This window comes from Lepus europaeus, chromosome 13 (genome assembly GCF_033115175.1).
Source record: "Lepus europaeus isolate LE1 chromosome 13, mLepTim1.pri, whole genome shotgun sequence".
NCBI lineage: Eukaryota > Metazoa > Chordata > Mammalia > Lagomorpha > Leporidae > Lepus > Lepus europaeus.
Genome location: NC_084839.1, coordinates 27,130,952 through 27,149,830, shown reverse-complemented (window position 1 = coordinate 27,149,830; position 18,879 = coordinate 27,130,952). Strand labels below are relative to the sequence as shown.

Genomic DNA, 18,879 nt, shown 5'->3' with positions numbered 1-18,879 from the left:
TACTTGGAAAGAAAATAGCACTGCATTCTTTATTCACAGTGTGTAAACAGGCTCATGTTTAAAAACAAAATTCCTTGGCCCAATCACAGTGATAGTAAATACTACCACTGGCATCCAAGCCCAGTGAGGCCTCCTCAGAATTCAAGCTGCTAAAGGATAACTGCAACAAACAAACGAAAGGATAACTTAGTGTCTCTCATGCAAATATAAAATGAGTATGTTTAGGATGTTAATTAATTCATTAATTAAGCAACTAATAAAATGTTCCAGAGCAGACACATATTTAGGCACTGAGGAGTATGGAAATGAATTTGCTTAACTGATACAAAATTGGCTTCTTCCACAGAAAATGTAAAGAAATCCATTGCACTTCATTCCAACATAATCCTAAAAGCAATGGAAGCTGCAGACCCCCAGAATCAGATACCCATGAAAAGTGCTCCAGACGACACTCAGTTTTCCACTGAAGACCCCCCAAATCCATTCAGTACATCTCAGGCTTTCACAAGTTTTCCTTACATACATTCCAACCATTATGCACAGTGCTTTTTTTCCTTCTTTTGGCTAAGGATCAACACCTCTAGGATCTCTGACAACTACAAGAAAAAAATTGAACTATCCTTCTCCATGAAACTAATTTTTCACTAAGACAAGTTTTCTCTACCACAAACTAAACCTGAATTTGGTTTTATTATGCATTTGTATCTAAATGCAGAAATAAATTACTTCACTGGATTGTCAGACCTTTAAGAGATTTAAAGCTAAAGAAGGTGTGGTTCTATTGCACAGTTTGAGTCCTCTCTGGAGAAACAAAGGTACAGTGACAGAATGGGAGAAAATATTTGCAAATTATGCAACTGATAAAGGATTAATAACCAGAATCTACAAAACATCAAGAAACTCCACAACAACAAAGCAAACAACCCATTTAAGAGATGGTCCAAGGACCTAAATAGACATTTTTCAAAAAAGGAAATCCAAACAGCAAACAGACACATGAAAAAATGTTCAGGACCACTAGCCATTAGGGAAATGCAAATCATTACCACAATGAGGTTTCACCTCACCCCGGTTAGAATGGCTCACATACAGAAATCAACTAACAACAGATGCTGGTGAGGATGTAGGGAAATAGGCACACTCATCGACTTTTGCTGGGAATGCAAACTGGTAAAGCCACAATGGAAGACAGTCTGGAGATTCCTCAGAAATATATATACTTATATTATATATAATATAATATATATAATATAGCCCTACCACACGACCCAGACATCCACTCCTCGGAATTTACCCAAGGGAAATTAAATTGGCAAATAAAAGAGCTATCTGCAGCTTCATTGTAGCTCATTTCAAAATAGCTAAGACAGGGAATCAATCTAAATGCCCATCAACAGAAGACTGGATAAACAAATTATGGAATATGCACTCTATAGAATACTACACAGCAGTTAAGAAAAAAAAATGAAATCTGGTCATTTGCAACAAAATGGAGGAAGTTGGAAAACATCATGCTGAGTGAAATAAGCCAGTCCCAAAGGGACAAATATCAAATGTTCTCCCTGATCTGTGACAACTGAATGCCTAAAAGGAAACCTGTAGAAGTGAAACTGACACTATGAGAAACAATGACTTGATCAGCCCTTGTCCTGTCAAGGAATAGCATACTATTTTATTCTTTTTAGTATTTTCTTTTTCTATTTAATAACATTGGCTGAACTCTTCAATTAACACACAATTATTCTTGGGTGTTTAAATTCAACTGAAAATTGATGCCTGTTAAAAATAAAAGTGGGAATAAGAGAGGGAGGAAATGTACAGTTCAGCCCATGCTCACTCAGACTTATCCCTAAGGGTAAAGCTAGAAACGTGCCATGGGACTCCAAATCCCATTAAGTTGGCAGGTACCAATGCCATCTTACTAGTTAAAGTGATCAGTCTTAGTTCATAATTGATCATGAAGATAGGACTAAGTGTCAAAGGGATCACATAAATAAGACCAGCATCTGCTAATAATAATTGACAAAATTAGAAAGGCAAGAATGATCTAACATGGCAAGCAGGATACACAGCAGACTCATAGAATTGCAAATGCCCTAAACAGCACTCTGACCTCAGAATCAGCCCTTAAGGCATTTGGATCTGGCTAAAAAGCCCATGAGAGTTTCTCAGGCATGGAAAACCAAGACACTGTGGCAAAAAAATAACCGAAATGAAAGACGAGTGAGATCCCAGCTGAAAGAAGGGGCCATCAAAGAAGGAGGTACCTTCCTCTGAAGGGAGGAGAGAATTTCACTTCGATTATGGCCTTGTCTAAGTAATGTCAGAGTTTGGGAACTCAAGAGGCTTCCATAGCCTTGGCAGCTCATGACAAGAGCCTCGGGTGATTACTGACATCATAAATAAGAGTGTCAATTGTTAAATCAACAACAGGAGTCACTGTGTACTTACTCCCCATGTAGGACCTCTGTCCTTAATGTGTTGTACTATGAGAATTAATGGCAAAACTAGTCTTCAAACAGTACGTTATACTTGTGTGTGTCTGTGTGGGTGCAAACTGTTGAGATCATTACTTAGTGTAGAGTTGATCTTCTGTATATAATTAAAAATGAATGTTAATGAAGAATGGGATGGGAGAGGGAGTAGGAGACGGGATGGTTTGTGGGTAGGAGGGTGGTTATGGGGGGAAGAACCGCTATAATCCATAAGTTGTACTTTTGAAATTTATATTTATTAAATAAAAGCTTTCTATAAAAAAAAAAAAAAAAGAGGAGGAAAGAAACAAAGGTACAGTTAAACTGTCACTTCCAAGTAACAAACCCAAAACCCAACTTTTTCAGTGCCTTACTGGCCAATTTACACCCTATGTCTTCTTCCACAGAAAAGTAACCCCAGTCCAACTTCTGTTTCTAGCAAGATCAAGCAGATAATATGGCTAAGGCCAACTAAATCCCAGGCCATATGTAAAGCCTAAGAAGCCTCTAAAAGTGGACAGGGCAGCAGACCGGCTAAGGAAGGACCTTGGGACCCATGGAAGGGGGCCCCCGTGAGTCCTGGGGTTGAAGGGTGGTTTCCAGCCTCACAAATAGCTGAGGAAAGCAAGAATGCAGAAATGCCAATGGAAGATGACAAAAAATGAAAACTCCCTGTTCTCAAGTCAAAGGACTGAAAAGAGCAGCATAACGAGCAATTAACCTGCATTCGAGCCAAAAACCACAGAAAAAAGCGTGGCCCACCCCTCCCCCAATGGCAAAGGCCAAGTAAGGTGCCTAAATGCCCACCTTCCTCAAGCTGCAACAGTGTCTCCTCACCTGCCTCCCTACTGTCCTCACCCCTCCTCCTGTACAGATCAGAGAAGGCCCGACAGTTCCTGGCCAAGGAGTCCTAAGATCTTGTCCCCTGCTCAGAAATGTTAGTAGAGACCACTGGGACAGCACAGATGTCTTTCCCATTGGGCCATAATGAGACACTTCTTCTCGCCCCCATGGGTGGGGGCAAGAGGAATGATGAGGTCTAGAGAGAACCAGGACTTCTACCCAGTAGTGTCAGCAAAAGCCACGCATGTCCATGGAAGCCTGGAGAGGAACAGAAATTACCAGTCCAGCCCAGCAGCAAGGGAGTCCAGTTTTGTGTGTCCATGGTCCAATTCCTCAAAAACACAATTAAAACTGACCTTTTGATCAGCCTGGTAAGGACATATTAAGTAAACTCAACTCAAATTTAAAACCTTCCAAAAAAGACATCTGACCAGACTGTTTCATTAGTGATTGCTACCAAATGTTTAAAGAAGAATTAACACCAATTCCACATAATCTCGCCCAGAAATCAGAAGAGGGCAAAAAAAGAAAGTTGCAGGCTAACACTGGAATATAGACACAAAAGTACTTAGCAAAGTGTTAAAAAAAGAATTCAAAAATATGTTTAAAAAACTTGAGTTTGTGGACGGTGCTGTGGCATAGTTGGCTAAGCCTCTGCCTACAATGCCGGCACCCTATATGGGCACCGCTTCAAGTCTCGGCTGCTAGGCTTCAGATCCAGCCCCCTGCTAATGTGCCTGGAAAAGCAGCGAAGATGGCCCAACTCCTTGGGCCTCTGCACCCACACGGGAGACCTGGAAGAAGCTTCGGCCTGGCCCTGCCCTGGCCATTGCGGCCATTTGGGGAACAAACCAGAAGATGGAAGACCTCTCTCTCTCTCTGCCTCTCCATCTGTCTGTAAATCTACCTCTCAAATAAATAAATAAATCTTAAAAAAGAAGTCTACCTCTAGTCTCATGGAACTAGTAAGTAAGTTCAGCAATGTTGCTGATACAAGATAAACATTTAAAAATAAACTATTTCAAAAAAGAATCAACAAAATGGGAGAAAAGCTTTGTAAATTGTATCTATCATAAAGGATTTTTATTTAGAATACTATAACCCAATAATCAAAAGGCAAATAACCTGATATAAAATCAGGTAAGGTAAATAAGTAAACACGTCTCCAAAAAAAAAAGAAAACATACAAATGCCCAATACATACAAGAAAGAATGCCTGATATCATTTGCCATGAGAGAAATGCAAATCAAAATCACAATGAGAAACCACCTCTCACCCAATAGGAAGACAATTTTTCTAGAATGCTTCTAACCAAAGACAGGAAAGGTGGGGATTGGGTGCAGTGGTTAAGCCCCCCACTGGGATGCCTGCATGCCATATCAGAGTGCCTATGTGTGAGTCCTGGCCCCACTCCAATCCCAGCTTCATGCTGGTGCACCTGGGACGCAGCAGATGATAGGTGATGACTCACCAGTTGGTCACTCAAGTGGGGTCCCTGACACTCAAGTGGGAGACCTGGATTGGGCTCTTAGCTCCCAGGCATTTGGAGTATGAGCCAACAGATAGGAGGTTAACTCTCTCCCTTCCTTCCTTCCTTCCTTCCTTTCTTCCTCCCTCTCTCTCTCTCTCTCTCTGTGTGTGTGTGTGTGTGCATGTATCTGCCTGTCAAATAAAATAAGTAAATAAAATTTTTAAAGATTTTTTTTATTTATTTATTTATTTGAAAGAGTTATATATAGAGAGAGAGACAGGGAAAGAGATCATCAATCCGCTGGTTCTCCCATCAGATTGTCACAACAGCCAAGGGTGGGCCAGGCTGAAGCCAGGAATCAGGAGTTTCATCCATGTTTCCCACATGAATAGCAGACAGATAGTAACAGGTATAATGGAGACCTGCATACACTGCTGGTGGAACTGTAAAATCATACGGCTACTACAGGGAACTCTGGCAGTTCCTCAAAGGGTTAAACACAGTAACCGCATGACCCAGCAATTCCAGTCCTGATAAACAAGAAAAGCAAAAAGAGACATCTACATAAAACTTCTACATGAATGTTCACAGCAGTGCTACTCTTAATAGCCAAGAACAATTTGTCCATCAACTGACACGTGCCTAAAGTCTGGCATAGCCATCCAATAAAACATTACTCGTCCAAGGAATTAAGTCCTGCTACCACATGGATGAACCCTGAAAACATTGTGCTAAGTGAAAGAAGTCAGTCACAAAAGACCACATGTTGTATGACTCCATAAATACAAAATGTTCAGAGTAGACAAATCTAGAAAGAAAGTAAATTAGTGGCTGTCTAGGGCAAAAGAGACTGAGAAGAAGAGAAGAATGAGGTGACATTGGTAAAGGATATTGGGTTTCTTTTTGGGGTGGTGAAAATGTTCTAAAGTTAATTGTGGGGACAGCTGAATAACTCAATGACTTTATAAACCACTGACTGTCAGACCTCCAGCTAATTTTTGGTAGAAACTGACAAAGTGACTCTAAAATTCATATGAACTTTTCAAGAGACTCAGAATAAACAAAACAATGTTGAAAAAGAACAAAGTAGGACTCACACTTCCTATTATCAAAACTTAATAAAGGGGCCAGTGCTGTGGCATAGCAGGTAAAGCTGTGGCATAGCAGGTAAAGCCACCGCGTGCAGTGCCAGCATCCCATATGGACACCAGTTCGAGTCCAGCCTGCTCTACTTCTGATCCAGCTCTCTGCTACGGCTTGGGAAAGTAGTGGAAGATGGCCCAAGTCCTTGGGCCCCTGCAGCCACATGGGAGACCTAAGAGAAGCTCCTGGCTCCAGATCCACTCAGCTCCGGCTGTTGTGGCCATTTGAGAAGTGAACAAGTGAATAGAAGACCTTTCACTCTCTGTCTCTCTCTCGCTCACTCATTCATTCTCTGCCTCTGCCTCTCAAGTAAATAAATAAATCTTGGAAAAAAAAACAAAAAACCTCAATACAAAGTAATAGTAATCTAGACAGTATGGTACTGCAGGAGAATACATATATAGATGAATGAAGAGAATGGAGATTTCACAAACAAACCTATGCGTCCCAACAAGGACACTGCTGAGTATTCACCCCAGTGAAGTAAAAACTTACATTCACACAAAATCCTGCACGCAAACATAAATGGCAGTTTTGTTCCTCACAGATGGAAACTAGAAATCACCCAGATGTCTTTCAATGGGTACACCCATACCAAGAAATACTAAGGATACTGAGGAATACTAAAGAAGGAAAAATAATAGTAAAAAACTGATACACACAACAGCTTCAATAACTCCCCAGGAAATTACGCTCAGTGAAAACAGCCAATCTCCAGCGTTAACTACTGTGTGATTCCACTTATACAACATTCTTCCAAGGACAAAACTATAGAAATGGGTGTTGTGGCACAGCAGGTTAAGCCACTGCTTGCAACACTGGCATGCTCTATGAGCGCCAGTTCCAATACGGCTGCGCCAATTCCAATACAGCACCTTGTTAATGTGCCAGGAACAGCAGAGGAAGATGGCCCACGTGCTTGGGCCCCTGCCACCCAAATGGGAGAGACAGTTCCAGGCTCCTGGACTCAACCTCTTCCAGCCCAGCCGTAGTAGCCATTTGGGGAATGAACCAGCAGATGGAAGCTCTATTTCTCTCTCTGTAATTCTGCCTTCCAAACAAATAAATACATCTTAAAAAAATAAAAAAGAAAAGAAATGCACAACAGATTAGTGATTAGCAGAGATCAGAGACCAGCTATGTGGAGCAATCAAAGGGCAACAAAAGGAATCCTGATGACAAAACTGTTCTGTATCTTGGTTGCATCAATGCCAACATTCTGACTGTAGTAACTTACGGGTTTCGTAAGATGCTACCATTGGGAAAAACTGGGTAAGATGTTACCACTGGGAAAAACTGGGTAAAGGGAAAAATAGGATCTCTGTATATTATTTCATACAACTTCTTGCGACTCTACAGTTACCTCAAAACAAAAAGTCTTAACAAGAAAAGGAATCTCTAAACACAGCTGTGTAACGAATCCATGTAAACATGGGACATGGCTATTGAAACCTTGGACAGTAATGGATCCCTCTCCTCTTAATTGCCAGCTTCCCTTAGCTGCCTAACAAATACCACTCCACAATAGTCAGCCTGCTATCCCATAATAGTTGCCTTCACTAAAACTTGCTGTCTTTTAGGGGGGTCCTGATAGAACCAGCTATATCTAAAATCACAGCTGGAGTCTATACAGAACAATTCCAGCTGATGGACAGCTTCCAGTTCATCATATGCTGAACGACACATGCACCCAGGATGGTTTAGAGGCCATCTTTGAACTTGCAAGGCCTGCGGAAGCATAGACCTGCTGTGGGACTTTCCACACCCTGCTTCCCTTCACCTGCTGTGTGCCCTCAGACACTTTTGCCCGACTTGTGGTGATTTGTTATAGCAGCCCTAGGAAACTGATATCAATACCCACCTATCTCCTAGAAATGTTATAAAAAACTAATAAACATATATAGAAAAAGTGCTTGCGAAGTTTGAAGTATAACTGCAAAAGAGAAAATTGGATAAAATTTTAGAGTTCTTAATTGAAAATAATACAACCTTTCTATTTCCTTAAGTGCAAAAGTAATTTAAATAAAAAGGGAAATAAACAAAGCTTTGGTAACTACCACATCCAACGCCTCCTGGATCAGCCCACCCAACAGCAAGAACTGCTTATCACACCAGCTCTAGCAAAGGGAAGACTCCAACCTAATTAACTATGACTTTTAATATATGTCTTCCTGGAAGGCAAGAGGAGTGGAATTGTACTGGCTTCATTACTATCATAAATAAACTCGGCAAAATAAGGTCACTTTGCTACTCCCTGAACTATTCTGGATTATTTCAATCTACTTCTCTAATCTCCTCCCATTCTTACAGAACAAAGCAAGCATAAATCTTCCTTTAACCAATTATTCTTAATGAACAACCATGCTGAAATACAACTGAAGTTCAAATATGCAGTTAATGTAACAAGGATCTTATCCCAGTAATTCACAAACTCCAGTTTAAGCACCTCATCACAAGATACCATTTTGAATTTGCTTACAACACAAGCAATAAACCTGTTAATAAATTTTCACTGAATTCCAGGATACAATGGAACATGAAAGAGTACTGAAAGAGTGCTAAACCAATCACAGTAATATATAAGATGGTTTCAAAAATAAAAGAAAGATATCTCATTTTAAATTCCCATACTATGGACAGACTAAGCAGCTGCCAAAAGCTATGTTCAGCATTGATGTTCATATGCTTTGGACATGACTGTGATGCAAAGCATACTCTTGTTCAAGTACTCAGCCCCTTCTACTTAAAGCCTCACAGGCCCTGTATAAACTGGATGAAAGCAGGTAACAGCGGACCCTGAAACTAGGCTGCATAGTTTCAAATTCATGTCATTTAACTTCTTTGGGCCTTTCATCACACATGAGGACAATAAGAGATTTAGCTCATAACGAAAGCTGTGAGGATTAAAGGAGTCAAAAATGTACAGCCCTTGGAACAGAACCTGGTATGTAGTAAGCATTCAAAAAAATGCTAGATGCTATCATTGCTATAATTACCGACTTAACAAAAGGCACACAGTGGTGAGTTCGGTCCGGCAGTTAAGACATCATTTGGGATATCCACCTCCCACAAAGGACTGCCAGGGTTCCAGTGCCCACTCTGTTCCCAATTCCAGCTTCATGTAAATACGCTCCCTGGGAGGCAGCCCACAATAGATCAAGTGGTTGAGTCCCTGCTATCCATAGGGGAGACCTGGACTGAGTTCCTGGGTCTGGACTCATAGGCCAGGCCAAGCCCATCCATGGGCGCTGTAGGCATTTGGGGAGTGAACCAGCAGATGGGTACCCTCTCTCTGCCCTTACCCTCAAATAAAGAAGACTTCTAAAAAATGAAGGAGAGGGTCACCATTACTAACTATGGACCTCATAACAGTTTCACAGTGGCCATGTCTACTTCTCATCAAAGAAAGCCTAGAGGTAATGAAGTCTCTTCACTGAAGGCATTGATTCACTGACACATCTCCCCCTCTAGACATTAGGCTCAAGGACAGAAAACATGTCCGATTCAATGCTGTCCCCATCACAAAGCTCAGGGTGGGCATGTAGAAATGTTCAAGCCACTCATAGGTACCACCATTTCTTCTCTAACAAGGCTACACAGAATAAAATTTTTAAAAAATTTAAGGAAAGTATTTGTGTGACAACAGTAGAAATGGGAAGAGCCATAGCTTCCTTCATGGAGATCCCTAAACACTGCTGTGGAAGAAGTTTCCAGCAGGTTAATGACCTTCTTCTCCCATACTCCTAGTGCCACAGAGCAGTAAGAACAGCGGCCACATCAAAGATGGAGGTACCTTCACTTCAATTATGGCCTTGTCTAAGTAATATCAGAGTTTGGGAACTCAAGAGGCTTCCATAGCCTTGGCAGCTCATGACAAGAGCCTCGGGTGATTACTGACGTCATAAATAAGAGTGTCAATTGTTAAATCAACAACAGGAGTCACTGTGCACTTACTCCCCATGTAGGATCTCCGTCCTTAATGTGTTGTACTATGAGAATTAATGGCAAAACTAGTCTTCAAACAGTACATTATACTTGTGTGTGTCTGTGTGGGTGCAAACTGTTGAGATTGTTACTTAGTGTAGAGTTGATCTGCATATAATTAAAAATGAATGTTAATGAAGAATGGGATGGGAGAGGGAGTAGGAGATGAGATGGTTTGTGGGTAGGAGGGTGGTTATGGGGGGAAGAACCGCTATAATCCACAAGTTGTACTTTTGAAATTTATATTTATTAAATAAAAGCTTTCTATTAAAAAAAAGAATGGCAGCCACGGTTCACGTCTCTCCCCTCTTTTTCTCCTATTCCCAGCTGTCACCCCACTTTTCCTTTATAACACCACTAGTAGACAGCAGGTCAACAACATACTACCTCCCAGCTCCACGAGTGCTCCCAAGGGAATGATTACAGACACTTAGAAACATAAAATGGATGCGACCTCTTATTTGAGATGAAAAACTAAGGGAAGCACAAGCATCCCTCTGCCCACTTCCCTAGAACAGTGACACCCAACGCAGATGAGGCAGACTGCAGGTGAAGGGGTTACTCAGCCACTGTCTGCATCCACTGGAGGCTGCCCCTCCGGCCTCAGGGGGCACTTCAGAGCCCTCTCGGACATTACCTCACCACTGCAGCAAGCTCACCAAAGGCTCTTCTGAGCTCCATTACACCTCTCAAAACCTTGCCGTCCAACCACCAGGCCTCATCACTGGAGAGCAATTAGAGTAACAGGGGAAAGGCCACACAGTGATGACTGTGTCTTAAAAAAGAACCCCATTTCAGAAGGATGAAAAAGAACTGATTAGAATTTTCCCAAAAAGAAGTGAAAATTATTGATTCACTTTCACAGTGCTATCATGTATTACGCTGCCCTTATGAAACTAGGCTACACTTACAACACTACACTAATTCTCAGGATCAGGAAATAATGGACTGGTTGGGGATTTGGGCATAATTTTAGGCCCAAACTATAAAACAGTACGATATGATAAGCTTGATTTCACATTTTCCTTTTGCAAGACAATTACATAAAAGTCATATTATAAAAAAAAAAAAATTTGGATTTTTTTGGATTTCATCATTTTGCTCTCCCTGGAGCCTCTCACACCACTTAAGTTCTTTCAAAGCACCTCTCATGATCATCCCCGCTGGTTTCCTCACCAAATTAACTTTTTTTAAAAAAATATTTTTATTTATTTATTTGAAACTCAGAGTCAGAGATAGAAGGAGAGGCAGAGTCAGAGAGAAAGGTCTTCCTTCTGTTGATTCACTCCCCAAACAGCCGCAACAGCCAGAGCTGTGCCAATCCGAAGCCAGGAGCCAGGAGCCCCTTCCTGGTCTCCAATGTGGGTGCAGGGGCCCAAGGACTTGGGCCTTCCTCCACCACCTTCCCAGGCCAAAGCAGAGAGCTGGATCGGAAGAGGAGCAACCGGGACTAGAACCCGCGCCCATATGGGACACCAGAGCCACAGGCAGAGGATTAACCTACTGCGCCATGGCACGGCCCCCAAATGAACTCTTATTAGAGCGTCTTTTAAAAAAATTAAAGTAGGGGCTGGCACTATGGCATAGCAGGTAAAGCCAACACCTGCAGTGCCGGCATTCCATATGGACACTGGTTGAAGTTCCAGCTACTCCACTTCTGATCCAGCTCTCTGCTTACTATCCTCACCCTGTCTTTTATGACCTTGTCTAAATATGATCAGAGTCGGTGAACTTGGAAGGCTTCCATAACCTTGGCAACTCATGACGAGAGCCTGGGGTGGTTACTGGCGCCATAAACTAGAGTGTCAATTTGTTGGGTCAACAACAACTTGCTCCTCATGTGGGATCTCTGTCCTTAATGTGCTGTACATTTTGATTTAATGCTATAACTAGTACTCAAACAGTATGTTTCACTTTGTGTTTCTATGTGGGTGCAAACTGTTGAAATCTTTATACTAAATTGATCTTCTGTATATAAAGAGAATTTAAAATGTATCTTGATGCAAATGGAAGGGGAGAGGGAGCGGGAGAGGGGAGGGTTGCAGGTGGGAGGGAAGTTATGGGAGGGGGAAGCCATTGTAATCCATAAACTGTACACTGGAAATTTATATTCATTAAATAAAAGTTAAAAAAAAAAAAAAAGGTGGGTTTCCATCTGAAGTAGTTTTTTTTTTTTTTTTTGCTACCAAAGAAAGTCAACTCAAATTAGGAAGTAAATTACAATAAAACAAGGGATCATTGTTACTGGGTGAGGGTGGAAGAAGGTGAAAACGTCCAGTCCATTTCTCATCTGCTCAGCCTTGCTTACCTGGGTGAGCCAGTTGCCTAGAAACTGGTATGATTAAGATCTGCACATGGATATCCTTAGCTGTCATTATTATTATTGTAGGTGGGAGACCTACAATAAGCCCCTGGCTCCTGGCTTCGGATCAGTATAGCTCCAGCCATTGCGGCCATCTGGGGAGTGAACCAACGGATGGAAGACCTCTCTCTCTCTCTCCGCCCCTGCCTCTCTGTAACTCTGCCTTTCAAATAAATAAATATTTTTTAAAAACTAAAGTATAATAAAGTACACAAATCTTAGGTGGACAGATTAAGTTGTTATATATGTATAGATACCCATATAACTACCACCCATCCCAAGATATGGAGCATTTCCAACACCCCAGAAAATGCTGTTGTGCTCCTTCCCAATCACAATACCACCAACACCTAGGAGTAACCACTAGCACCAGTTAGTGGTTGCACTTTTTTGAATTTCATTTAAATGGAATCGTGCAGTATACTGTCTCAGGTCTGACCCATAAAGTTTCTGAAAACTACCCTTACTGATGTTTGTATCTCCTTTACGGCCTTTGTAGTGTTTTAGTTTATAAATATATTACAATTTATCAATCCACTCTACTGCTGATATACATTGAGGTTATATCCAATTGGGGATATGAATAAGGTGTGATGAAAGTTATTTTACATGTTTTTTAGTAGATATACATATTCATTTCTCTTGGGTATAGTTAGGAATGGAATTACTGGATCATGGGTAGCAGGAGACAGTTTTCCAAAGAGACAGTACCAGTATGACAGCACAGAAGAGATGTAGTTGGTCTCCATTCATCCCAACACAAGCATTGACCATCTTCTAAATTTTAGCCGTTTTAGAAGGTGCAAAGGAGTATCTCAGTGAAGTTTCAGTTCATATTCCCCTGTTGACTAATAAAATGCATACTGGCCAATCAAATATCCTCCATGAGAAAGTGCCTGTTCAAGACGTCATGCATTTTTAAATTATTTTTCTTACTGATTTTACACACACACACATCCTGGGTATGAGTCCTTGGTCAGATATATGAATTGCAAATTTCTTCTTCCCGTATGTGTTTGGTTCATTATCTTAATGGCAACTTAAGATGAAGAGAAGTTCTCAATTTTAATGAAGTCTGAAAGCAAACCTACCAATCATTTTTATGGTCAATGCTTTCTAAGTCCTTCTCAGGCAATCTCTGCCTACTCTGCTCACGAGTTCGTTCACCTGTGCTTTTGGTCTGAGCAGGCCCCTGGCTGATTCCCGGAACCCTGCATCTTTGGCAAGGTTTTCCCTCTGACCTTGCATCATTTCACACCGCTTTCATGCTATGGTATCAGGTGCTGACAAAAATAACGTTATGAATTCAGTTTCAGTAATGATCAGTTTTACAACCAGAGAATTTAGCAATGATTACTTCTCTGTATTAAATGACTTCTGAACAAAAATCTAATGCCCATTATCCTAGCATTTCCTCTGAAACATTACTTCTTCCCACTCTAGTTAAACACAGTCACAAATAACTCCCTGCTTTATCCTTCTGCCTACATTAATTCATAATATCTCCAATTCCCAATCACATGGTTAACGAAACAAGCAAACCCCACTCTTTTCTCTGCTGGCCGCGTAGGCACTTCCCTCCCCAACTCTGTCCGTCTTCACACCCAACTGGCCGCACATTCCACTGTCAAAATGGGTGTGCAGTCTCAGCTCTGCTCTGCCACAGCCACTGCTCTGGGCCACTCCTGTGTGCCGTAGGAAAACTGTCCCTAACTGCTCTCCTTACATTCTGCCTCTCAACCTGTCACCAACGTCACCTCTCAAGAACGTAAAACTTGATGGTGTTCATCTAATTCAAACCTTTCTGGTCTCCACTGCCCCCAGGACAGGGTCGTCTCTTACCTGAGAATCACAGCCTGGCCCTCACTCCTAGCTGCTCTCCCAGCCACTCCTCCCACAGTCCGGTCTCACTCCTGGACAGCTGTGCACACTGCTCCTCCTAGCTTTCCACTCTGCCCTCCTTTCTCCTCGGCCTCCTTCCTCTCTCGGCCAGCCCACCTCGGCAGCAGCACAGTTCCCCTTAGAAGGTGTTCCCACAGCGCTCTGCACCCACAATTATATCTGAATCTTTATCACACTGCAGTAGTTAATCATTTGTCTCATTCACTCATCTGCAAACTGCTGCACTTGGGCTTCCCCTTTGAACTTCGCCAGGACAAAGTCAGAAATTAACCTTTACATCCTAACAACTTGGCAGGCTTACTGCACAAAGGTTCAGTGAATGTCCTAGCTACTTTTATTCATAATATCTTTTTCTCTATAAAGACTATAAAAAATAGTACAAGTATGACCAAGCAAAGAACCTAATCAAAATAATTTTCTTTTAAAAGTAACTTGGGGGAGCCGGCGCTGCGGCACAGCTGGCCTGAAGCGCCGGCATCCCTTGTGGGCGCCGGTTCTAGTTCCGGCAGCTCCTCTTCTGATCCAGCTTTCTGCTATGGCCTGGAAAAGCAGTGGAAGATGACCCAAGTCCCTGGGCCCCGGCACCCATGTGGGAGACCTGGAAGTAGCTCCTGGCTCCAGATCAGCGCAGCTCCAGCTGTTTTGGCCATTTGGGGAGTGAACCATCGGATGGAAGACCTCTCTCCCTCTCTCTCTCTCTCTCTCGCTGTCTCTGTCTCTCCCTCTCCTCTCTCTGTGTAACTCTGACTTTCAAATAAATAAATAAATCTTTAAGGAAAAAAAAAAAGTAACTTAGGGCCCAGCGTTGTGACATAGCGGGTAAAGCCACCGCCTGCAGTGTCAGCATCCCATATGAGCACCAGCCCAAGTCCCGGCTGCTCTACTTCCTATCATAGCTCTCTGCTATGACCTGGGAAAGCAGAAGAAGATGGCCCAACTCGTTGGGCCCTTGCACCGACATGGGAGACCCAGAAGAAGCTCCTGGCTTCCGATTAGCCCAGCTCCAGCCGTTGTGGCCAACTGGGGAGTGAACCAGGGGATGGAAAACTTTTGCCTCTCTGTAACTCTTTCAAATAAATTAATTAAAAAAAAAAAAAAAGTAACTTAGTAGGGCTGGTGCTGTGGCCTAGTGGGTAAAGCAACTGCCTGCAACGCCAGCATCCCATATGGGCACTGGTTTGAGATCCAGCTGCTCCTCTTCCAATCCAGCTCCTTGCTAATGTGCCTGGGAAAGCAGAGGATGACGACCCGAGTGCTTAGGCCTCTGCACCCACATGGGAGAGCCAGAGAAAGCTCTTGGCTCCTGGCTTCAGTCCAGCCCAACCCTGGCCATTGTGGCCATTTGGAAAGTGAACCAGTGGATGGAAGATTGATTGATCTCTCTGTGTAACTGTGCCTTTCAAATAAATTTTTTTAAAAAAGCAAATCTTGAAAAAAAAGAAAAAAGTAACTCAGTAAATTATTCTTTTAAAGAATTTATTAAGGGGCCGGCACTGTGGAGCAGTGGGTTAAAGCCTTGGCCTGCAGTGGCGGCATTCCATGTGGGCGCCGGTTCGAGATCTGGTTGCTCCACTTCCTATCCAGCTCTCTGCTATAGCCTAGGAAAGCAGCAGAAGATGGGCCAAGTCCTTGGGCCCCTGCACCCATGTGGGAGACCCAGAAGATGATCCTGGCTCCTGGCTTCAGATCAGCTTAGCTCCGGCTGCTGCAGCCATTTGGAGAGTGAACCAGTGGAAGGAAGACCTTTCTCTCTGTCTCTCCCTCTCACTGTCTGTAACTCTACTTCTCAAATAAATAAAAAATCTTTAAAAGACAAAAATAAAAAAAGAATTTAATAAAAACTGAAATCTTAATTATCGACTTAAGTTCCTGGCGGAATGAGTCACAACTCTGTTCTGAAATACACTTTCAAGTATATGCATCAAAAGTAGGCTGAATACAGCACTTAGAGTAATTACTAACCAGCACAGCATCAAGACTGGATGCAAAATGGAAAGAATCACAATTATTAGTGATACAACTTCAAGATAACAAAACAACTCCCTTGAAATTTTTATTCATACAGTTCCCCCACATATAATAAACCAGTATAATACAGGAAGTCAGTAAGCATGATGACTAAGATCTCAGGCCGGAATCACAATGAAAGCTTCGGGATTTCGGACAAATTTCTTAAACTTCCGTGTGCCTCAGTTTCTTCATCTGTGAAATGGAGAGGAAACGTACGCAGCCGGTGCTGCTGGATGACTGTGTTACCATGCACAAGTTGGGCTCTGGGTCACAGCACCGTGCAGAACTCGCAGCAACACAGGTTAACTACTGTCGCTGTCCTGTTAACTTTAGAAGACCTCTTCACATATCCTGTCTTTGTCCCCCTCACAGCAGGGCAACGAGACTGCTTGGACAAGGCTGCTGGCCCCTAGAAGCCACACAAAACCTCCATGCTAGGTTCAACTGACCAAGTCTCCGTAGATCTCGTCTGGAAGAGATACCTTTGCGTTTTCCTCATGGGCTGTCTCCAGCTGCCAGCAACAACCAGCAGAAAGACCTGGTGGAACCATGCCATCTGCTCCACCTTTGAGTAGGAGCCTCACTTGCCCAGAGCCTGGCACACAGTGGGCACTCCACAGACAGCAGCTGTTCACCACCCCACCACAGAGGGCTGCTGGGCTGTCTCTGTTCCAGAACGAGATGCTCCATAAAAATGGAGACCACCACTGAAAACTGGTATTATGCTTCTCTGCCACACAGTACAATGGCTAGAGGAATTTTTTTATTATTATTATTTGAGAGGTAGAGTTTCAGACAGAGAGGGGGGAGAGACAGAGAGAGGTCTTCCATCTGCTGGTTCACTCCCCAAATGGCCGCAACAGCCAGAGCTGGGCCAGACTGAAGCCAGGAGCTTCCTCTGGATATCCCATGTGGATGCAGGGGCCCAAGGACTTGGGCCATCTTCCACTGCTTTCCCAGGCCATAGCAGAGAGCTGATTGGAAGAGGAGCAGCCAGTGCCCATATGGAATGCGGACACCAGAGGCAGATGTTTAGCCTACTAAGCCACAGCGCTGGCCCCAACTATAGGAATTTTTTTTTAAAGTTTTTTAAAATGCAAATAGTTTGCTTTCCACTAACTCTCAAGAAATACAAATTTTGCAAAAAAAAAAAAAAAAAGGAAAAAGAAAGGAAGAAAAAAAAACACTTTCATCAAGACAGTTAAAAAAAAAGAACCGACACGAGTTATACAAGGGAACTGCAAAAAATTCATGGAAACATAATTAAGAGAAAAAATGTATTCTGCTGCAAGCAAAATGTGAAAGCCATGCATACAAGGACTATTCCAAAAGGCCATGGAAAAACGTGTATTATGAAAAACCTACACATGGATATCAAAACTTTTATCCATCAAAATAAACTTTTGATTCCATTTTTCATGAACTTTGAGAACTAACCTCCTATTGCAAAACCTGGTGTTTCTTTGCCCCGATAAGGGCCTGAAGTGAATGAATAAATACTTCATCCTGGTAACATCTTAACCAACACTATCTTCAGTATTTTCCTTGGGCTTACACCAAATGCCTACCCCCAGTTCCCTTTGCAGTCATGCAATGCCCAGCTACTGGAACTTCAAGGGCAGATGCAATGCTTCCGAGGGAACCCCACCTGAACCAGGTTAAGTACCAGGTGGAACGGTTCCTAAGCCCCATTTAAGTGCCCCATGGTTTCATTTCTTCTCTACAAATGGGCAGCTGGAGGCTAGGCTACAACCTGAGACCAGACTTGCCATCAGCCCCCGGCCAGGGCCCATCTTTCCTTCGGTGGCAGTGCCACGCCGACACGAACGGGCCCGCCTCTGGCACCGGGAGGACGCACAGGTAAGGAGGTGCCTGGCCCCTGCCCTGGACGGCGCGCCTCCAAGCCTTGCACGTGTCGGCCACCTGGGACGTCTGTGCACAGGGGACTTTAACAGGAGCAGCGCTCGAGCTGTATTGGGGACGAAACGGCTCCTCGACTCACCCAGGTAGGGGCAGGGTCCCCAAGCTCCTTAGGTAACCATCGGCAGGACAGCCGGCCCTCTTGCCCCGCGGCCACCTCGCCCTCGCAGACCCGGCTCGCGCGGCCCCTCGGCGCCCGACGCCTCTCACCTGAGCCGGCAACACCGCCACCTGCGCCAGGACCCCAAGTTCCCGGCCAAGTGTCCGTTAGCGGGGGCCGCAGCGCGGGGGAGGCCCACGGCTCAGGTGGAAGCTCCCGGGCTCCGGCTCCCCCTCCGCCAGCCCGGAGGTTCCCCCCGCCGCCGGCGCCATTTTCCTCGCGCGTAACCCGCCCCCCCGACAGGTCCAGCCTCCCACCTGTGACTGGCAGGAGACGCGGCGGGACGTCGCGGGGGGCGCGTGGGCAAGCTGCGGCCTCCGCGGGGGTCACAACCTGCGGCCAGAACCCGCCGCTAATTCATCCCGGAGCGAGGAGGCGTCCGGCCGTCGCCCTAGTAATGCGTCCCAGCAGGCTCGAACCTGATTGGCTGCGGGCGCCGTGACGCAGCGGCGTCCCCGGCTGCGTGGGAAGCCCGGGTGCCCTGCGCCCCGCCCCTGTCGCGCAGCCCTGGGGGACCCCGAGCGTGGGTCTCGGAGGGCTCCTTTAAAGGAGCCGCGCTTGCTTCCTCGCCGGGCCCGCAGGAGAGGCAGCGCGGGAGGGAGGCGTGCT

The 18,879-nt window shown here is 44.0% G+C and overlaps 1 protein-coding gene across 5 annotated transcripts in view; it reads right to left on the bottom strand.

Annotated features, from left to right (window-relative positions):
- LCLAT1 (lysocardiolipin acyltransferase 1) overlaps positions 1 to 18,645 on the bottom strand; it is a 175,804-nt gene extending 157,159 nt beyond the window's left edge. The window contains exon 1 of one of the 5 annotated variants that reach the window (XM_062209206.1): positions 18,528 to 18,645. The gene's annotated coding sequence lies outside the window, so the exon portion shown is untranslated. Of the gene's footprint in view, positions 1 to 18,192; positions 18,218 to 18,320; positions 18,416 to 18,527 lie in introns of those variants that run through there. The other 4 variants (XM_062209203.1, XM_062209209.1, XM_062209204.1 and 1 more) reach the window with 4 other exon arrangements.
- Between the last annotated feature and the right edge of the window lie 234 nt (positions 18,646 to 18,879).